This window comes from Ammospiza caudacuta, chromosome 4 (assembly GCF_027887145.1).
Source record: "Ammospiza caudacuta isolate bAmmCau1 chromosome 4, bAmmCau1.pri, whole genome shotgun sequence".
Classification (NCBI taxonomy): Eukaryota; Metazoa; Chordata; class Aves; order Passeriformes; family Passerellidae; genus Ammospiza; species Ammospiza caudacuta.
The window spans coordinates 57,622,331-57,630,806 of NC_080596.1; positions in this window are offsets into that span (position 1 = coordinate 57,622,331).

An 8,476-nucleotide genomic window follows, 5' to 3' on the forward strand; every position below is an offset into this window, starting at 1 on the left:
GTTAATGGGATGTGGGGGCACACACAGCTGGCAGAACGCTGTCCTCACTGTGGTAAACTCACCACAGGGTCTCACCACAGGGCTGAGCTCTGTCTGCAGCAGGAGCACTTCCTCTTGCTGACAAATTTACAGGAAACTGCAAGAATGGACTGCAAATAAAAGCAGCACAAGAAAAGCACAGCAACAGGCAAGGCACAAAAAATCAACAAAGTACTAAAAATATTAAAATAGCATGAAAAACACTTTCTGTCAACTGCAGCAAGTCAGCTCAGTGGTTAAGTTCCACTCAGAATAATGTAAGGTTTCATACATTATTTCTACAGAGGTCCACAGTATAATAAGGCATTAAGAAAGTAAGGGATGAACAGAATGTGCCCTAAGTTTGAGTCAGGAGTAGATTATTAGAAGTTTTATTATTTTATTAATTCTACCAAACTAGTTTAGTCTCAAGTTTCTAGATGGCAGTGGAAATAGCTTCACAACTGCAGATTATAGAAGAGCAAGTGTAAATTACTGAATCCTTCATTGATTAAGTAAGGCAATCTTGTGAAAATACAAACAACCATCCATCAGAATTGCTTCTGCTGGGTGAACTGCATTATTATCTTTTTTTAATAAAGATAAGTCAGCAACAAGGAGAAGGCATGAGGCCACAACTTCCAAAAATCCTCTTTCACTGTCAAAAGAACTCCTATACTTTAAATTTCCACCATCATCCCTTCCTTCAGCTTACTTCAGAGGACATGAAGTCCTAATAATATTTTTACTTATTTGTTACATATACTTAAAATAGGTAACTGAAGTATTGATAATATATATTCAATAGAATATATATCCAGTGAACACTTAAAAGCTTCCAAGTTTCTACTTATACCCACCCCAGCAGCTCTTAGGTTGTGAACATCTACACACATATTGTTGGCTTGGAACGTTAAAAAAATGCCAGCCAGCACCAGTCTGCAATGAAAAGCCATATCTCAGAGAATGAGCATATCAATTTTAAAACAAAGTTGTAACTTTTCATGATTGTTTCATCAAACAGTTTGGCACACATCCTAGAAGATGATAGCATCATTTTGATTTTGGGATACAGTTAATGTCATATATTGCTCAAATGTCCACAAATCAAAGTACAGCCACAAAGTACTTGCTGCTTATGGATACCTTCCAAAAAAGCAAGTTAGATTCAGCAGCTGGAAGACAAGAACCATCTGCAATCTCTCAATATAAGAACATCATTATTTAACAGATTCGCTTACACCAGCCAGCCTTGAAAAATAATGCAAGACTTTATATGAATGGGCTCCTCACTTCCAGAAAGACAGTGGGGGGCTGGAGTGTGTCCAGAGAAGGGCAATGGAGCTGGGGAAGGGTCTGGAGCACCAGTCCTGTGGGGAGCCGCTGAGGGAGCTGGGGTTGCTCAGCCTGCAGAAAAGGAGGCTCAGGAGACCTCACTGGCTCCATTCCCTTCCAGGAGGTCACAGCCAGGTGAGGGTTGGTCTCCTCTCCCAGGTACCAAGGAACAGGATGGGAGGAAACAGCCCCAAGTTGGGCCAGGGGAGAGTTAGGTTGGATATCTGGAAAATATTCTTCACAGAAAGGGTTGTCAAGCATTGGAATGGGATACCCAGGGAAGTGGTGGAGTCACCATACCTGGAGGTGTTTAAGGAATGTGGATGTGGCACCTGGGACATGGTTTAGTGGTGAACAGATGTTGGTGCTAGACTGAAAGTTAAGACTCAATGATCTTAGAGGTCTTCTCCACCCTAAATGGTTCTATGAAATAAGGATTGAATTAAGATCAGTGCAGCTGTTCCAGCATAATTTTAGATGTTGGCAATTTTGTTATGCGTAGCTTTTCAAGTTTCACAGATTTCTACTGAATCCAAAGGCCCCTCAAAACCCCAGGGAGTTAACTGGGTCAAGTGTGTGCCAGTCAGATCACACTGATAACATTTGGTATAAACAACACTTACAGTGGAAGGCACTCCCAAAGATAATTTGCTGCCTTTTGCTTATTTTTTATATAAATTTCAATACATTACCAACACTCCATTTCCACTTACTATTGAAAATAGATGAACACATTCTTTGTTCCTTTTAACTGCTATTTATATACAAGGTCCTCAGACAAAAGACTGTAAATGCCACTGTGGCTGTGATTAACTGCTCTTTCAGCAGTGCTTGTAGAACAATTTAAAATAGAGCATAGGTTAAAAAAATTATCTAACTAACAGAAGAACAAATGTGATTGTTAAGATCCTATTCCTGAAGACAGCTGCAAAGGGAGTTTCCCCAAAGACACATAGATACTGAAAGTGGGAATTTCCACAAGACATTTCCTTGGCAGAAATTTTCAGTTCCAACAATTTTACTGCTAGGCTGGTTTGTGATTAACTGCACACAATTCTATCACTAAGATACTCAAAACTGATAAATTAGGAAGAACTGTTGGATGCTAAAATAATTTCTGTCTAGATGTCAAAACAGTTTTAAGCATTTTAGCTGGTGAACCACTGAACTTTAGTAAAAGCAACATCTAACTAAAGGCTTTTAGAAATGCATAGGAAGGGGTCAAATATTTAGTAGTGATTTTAAAGCACTTCCGACAGGTACAATTAACCAGCAGATATCTTGCCATATTAAGTTAAGTCTGTTGTTAGGAAATATTTTTTCTGCTTTCCTAGAATCTTACTTATATTGATTTAAAGTACATCAAGTGTCCAAAAGGAAAAAAAAAGAAGAAAAGAGATTTAATTTTTTCTGATACTAAGGCATTTTGGCAAGATATACAACATCCATGAGTTCATTGTATACTGCGCTTATACAAGACTAATGTAACTGAGACCCAAGACTACTACAGCTAATAAGAGTATTGTTGATGCAAATCAACAATAAAATTACTGAACATAAGCAATTTTAAAACATTCCTGCACTTGGATATTAAAACCAACAAAACTACATAGAGCTTATAACGCCCTTTTGAGTGTCTATCAACAAAAAATGCAGTGAGTAAATTCATAAAAACACTGACCCCAATAACAAGCTACTAACTGAATCCTAAACAAATGCAGCAAGGCCTGGTTTAGAGGAAGCATTTGTTCATGTCATCTGTGAGTCCTTCAAGCCTGTGTTTCCCTCTCCTGGTGGCTGCAGGAACCTTATAGTTAAGCAAATATACCTCTTCAAGCAAATGGCTGCAGCCAGCACCAAAGAGGAAGCTCAACTTCTGCTAGACCCTGAAAAAACAAAACAAACCAAAACAAAGATTTTTCTATTTTTGTTTTGCTGTATAGAGACTTTGGATCCAACTTAAAGACACAGTAACTGCAAAGACTCTCTGTACCATACTGCTGTACAACAGAGTAGGTGGTGCCAGGTTTTAAATAATTATGCAGTGAAGCATCTCACAGTCTGCTGTTCTCAGAGTTGGAAACTCTGACTACGAACCAGAATATCCAAATAAGCTAATAACCATGCAAGTGTGATTTATAGAATGAGAAGGTCCAGCTGGGTTGTGTTACTAATGGACTGTCCCCACCTCCAGCAGCTTTGAAGCTCCTTGTGCTCCAAGCCTCATGCAGGTAAGTAGGTGCACCAGAAACATGGATTCTTTGTTTTAAATGCCAATATGAACTTCTTCAGAGGATGTGGTAAAGCATAAGTATCTTACCACTGACACAAAACACTGGATCAAAGGACTGAAACTGGTAAGGACACGGTTTACAATAACCAGAGTTTAAGGCTACCGTGTATTTCGTCACTTATTACCTTTGGTTTTTTTTTTTTACAAGCACCAGAAAGAAGAAACTCTGTAAGCTCATGCTTACTTTCTACAACAGATTAATTAAATTATAAACATCATGTCTAGTTGGGATTTTAAGTGAAGATTTTAAAATTGAAACAAAGGTACACTGTAAAGCTACTCCAGAAAGACAACAGTACAAAACCAATTTTAACCTGGAGGACATGAGAGGGAACAGTCAATTCATATCACATAAAATAACCATAAAAATGTATAATCTCATCCAATGAGCTACTTTTACAAGACAATTTGGACAACGACCTTTTCTATTATAATTTCTTTATGGAAATCACTACTTCCTTCAGAAGGATGACTAAAAAGAAAGAAATTCATTCCCCCTAAAGCTTGTTTAAATGAACTCCAACAGCAAGGATTAGCCTGAGATTGACTCAAATCTCCAGAGTTGTAGAACTGCACTCAAATGTGAGCTCACTCAGGGCTATTTTCAAGCACAGAAGACATTGATATGCAGTATTTCATAAGACATGAAGAACAACAGTGATATTTTACACCACAAACTAGTTTGCCTAATCAGACATATTACTGCCATGGTGCCACAAGTTTGCAGCAAGGCTTCTAAATAGGTACAAACCCCCAGCATAATATTATGAAAATAATGAAACCCTGACAGTAAGATAGCCCAAAGGCAAGGATCTAAAACCCAAATTCTAGATTCTTACTTGCATCTGATCTTGATGTCATGTAGCTCTTCTCAAATCAGCTCCTTTTCAAACCTGTTCTGTATGTCAAGACACAAACCTTATAAAGGTGTTTGTAAGAGTACAATTTCTTCATTCTGGAGAGAGGACTTGAGAACACTGCATATAATGGGAATGGATGCAATGGTACTGCACATGTGAATCACAACCTTTCCTAGATTGGAAATTGTTAATATTTCAAAGAAGGAAAACAAAGGAAAAGAAAAATAAAGCACTGTAACACATCTCACAATCTCACACAGTGATTGAAAAACTGGAAATACAGAAATCCATCTCAGATTCCAAGACCTCAGTCTCTGGCACTTCAAAATTACTCCAATAAGCCCCTGAGGTGCAAATTCTTAGGCTAGAAGAATATTCTCTATCTGTGCCAAGTTCTTACACTCATCTGCAAGCTCTCCTTGGATCTGACTCCATACAGCCATTCCTATTGACCCATTAAGGGAGCTAAAAAAAGAGTTTGTAAATGGGATCACATTTTAAAAGACAGTTCAATTTCCTTTCCATCAACACTTTTAAAAATTATTACAGACAAAGTTTGAATCTAGCAGGAGCCTGGAATCTTTGACATCCACTCTACAGTCTAATTAGAATATTGCCTCTACTTTTTTAATTTGAAGATGCTTCTGGGCATCACATTAACCTATCCTATCACAGAATTTAGAAATAAGTAATTTCTCTTTCTCAAGCATCTTACAGCACTGCCCATTCTTTCCATTCTCATGGTCACAAAGATGGTCCAAAGGTCATTTGTCTGATCCCTGGCCTCACTGACTTTTCACCACTGAAACTAACTTTTCTTTATTACAGACTGAAAAGACACACACACACATATATAGAAATAAATATATCTACAGTTCTTAAAGGAATGGCATGTGTTATGAATGTCAGCAGTCCTATTCTTGGCAGGATGAGCTACAAAGAATACATTGCTTTTGTGCACCATTCTCTTTTATAGTTTCCTGGAAAAGCTCTCTCAAAACAGTGCAGCCAGACTCTTTACAGAGATGACCTGGTTATGACAGAAGGGCTCCTTCACAACCCCCAAAATCTTACATTTATGCACTGCCTGGAGCTCTCAGGTCATCATGTCCAGGGGGTCTGTATAGCATTCTTTCATTTCCAGGTTTTGGTCCTACACAGAATTTATATGGAGCATATAACATTTCCAGCAAAAGCTTTTGCAGTTTACAGAATCTCTTCCTGCTATACACATTCCAGATATTCTTAAGGCATTCTAAATACAAATCACTTCTTGTCCACAATGAAGAGTGGATTTCCCTTGCACAAAGGAAATTCAGAAATTTAGGTCAGTGGGATTGGTCCTGTGCCAACCTAAGTAATCAAACCTGACATCTTTGTATAGTAAACAGAAGAGTTCATCTAGACCCAAGCCAAACAACATCACAGATGATTGATTCAGCTGTGGGCATTACTGTTACTGCAAAATAAAAGATCTACAAAAGCTGAACTTTACAGGAGGAAAACACCCTTTCTGCACATTTAAAAATATTTAATGCTATTTATGGTATTTTATTTAGTGTATAAAATCATACAGATTGATCCACTTAACATCCTCTAAAAACCTGCACATAATAACTCTATCAAAGTGCAGCTGCACTTTGTTAATTGTTTATCTCTACAGCCATAAAAAGAGCTCTCAGCTTTGGAGGTGTACCAAAAAGCATTAAAAGTGTCCAAACTTTCTGGACAGAGTGTTTTTGGACTCTCTGCTCAAAAAGCCTCCTCTTCTTCCAGAACTCATGTGACAATCTTTCATGCATTCCAGTCACTTATTTTTAATTAGGAAGACACTATATCAATGAAATACATTTCCAAGACACAACAGAGCTAATTTCGAATTTCTGACATCTCCAACAGATCAAAATCTAACAACCCCAACACTTCAAACTACAATTATCCCATTACATACTTGAAAAAAATTTGTCTACAGAATTTTATGAAAATTTTCTAAATTTGGCATCATCACAGATTAACAAAGATTGATATAATGACAAAATCATTGTGGGTCAGAGCCATTGCTCCAGTGCCACTTCCTCTCCTGAGCAGTCTACCCAAGAACCAGCAGCTGGCAGGGTAAAATCAAGTGCAAAGCCTGCACTAGTTATAGTTTAACTGAATGTGGAAAATCAATCCTTTAGTCAGCAAGGACAAGAGAATTGTTGAAGATTCTTCCTACCTATTGTATACCTTGGAATTTTAAACCTCACTTTCTTTGCCTCTTTGGAATGCTGTATTGTTTTTCTTCATTATTTTTCATTCCACTTTGCTGGAGATTAAATTGTTCCGTTAGAGATCACAAGGAATCTATTCCCCAAGACTCCCCATTCATTTGACATTTTGACTGTTCTACAGAACACTATCATCAAGCCTTTCATTCTAATACAACCTCCCTCTTTTTCTAGACCATTTTGCTGAAATGTGCAACATAAACTCATCAGACCATAGGGCACTAGGGCTAAATAGCAAATAGTGATACAGTTTATCCTCCTAACACAGGAATATTAGGATCACATCAGGTTTATAGTAGCTTTTTATGTGGACTAAAGCCTGACTATCAGGCCAAGTTTATATTTGGTCTTTGCCTCCGAGTTGCTCAAAACCCTAAAATTCCAGCAATAAGAAACTAAGGAAAAGGAAGTCTGCCCAATGCTACTAAGGACTGTGGGGAGACAGGTTCCTGACAACTTCTGTTTCTCTAAGAATGACACTTCAAACTCCTGATTCATGTGCCAGGTGTGTTTCTTCCACACACCACCTCAATTAGCACAGACCAGCAAGCACATTTAGAGCAAAATTCTGCTAAGGCTTCATCTCCTAAGGGCTGTAAAAATTACAGAGTATGAATAACACGTGGCAGGCAAATTACTCAGTATGTTCACTAGAAAGATAGAAATGGTGCAGGCACAGAAACAAGGATTAATTAGAAGCATCTAATTAATACATTTCCTGCTATCTAAAATGGAAGAGAACGCTCCAGGAAGGAAGGGAGTTGTGTAAAGTTGCCAAACTAAGAGTTTCAACCAAAAAGACTTGTGTTTGCTAGATTTCACAGCAAAGACACTGCTGCAAATCCCTTCTGCTTGTCTTCCTCCCAATAAGCAAAACCTGTCAATCAACTGATTGACACATTCCTTGGAACAACACCTCCAACCCAGGAGAGGAGGAGACTCATCTCTCAGCTCAATTGCCCAGCAGAGAGCTTCCTACTACCCAGTAATTATTAAATACCATGACACTCTTGTAGCCCATTAGAACAGCAATCAGTACACCTTTAGTAATTAACAGACTTGTCACTAAGCCCTTGCCACCTGCGAACCCAATTCTGCTGGGGAGCCAAATCCGCGAGTGCAAGTGCAGCAGCACTGACACCTTTCTCTCCCACCGCCACATCCTTCTGCTCCTGGCAGTCCTCTCATTCCTCTAGGAACCAGTGAAGGAAGCAGAGGAGCCACCAAACACAACTAGGACCATTGAAGGAATGGGGATATCATGCAGCCATGGAGAAACAGCCTGGCAGCACAGGCACAGCAGGCACCATGCCAATATGAGAGACAGCTTCCAGATTTAATCACTTTGGGATCATCTAGCAATGTGTACATTTGCAAACATGGTATGCCACCTTATCAGTGTTGTTTCCATCATTGTGAGAAAGCTTATCTGCACCTCAAAGCAAAAGATGTGAGATTCAACACATCCACACATCCCTTTGACGAGGCTTCATTTGGCCTCTTCAGGCACTTGAGTCAGTGGCATTCTGAACTAAAACCTTCTTCACAACAGCTGTGCCACTTGCCAAGGGACAGAAATAAGGGCTTTTTCCTTTCCTTTTTTCTTTTTTGGGGGGGGGGGGGGGGGAAGAAGACAGGAGACAGATGACTCACTAAGGCTTTGAGTATCGAAGGAAAAAAGAATTTCACTGTGAGTTCTT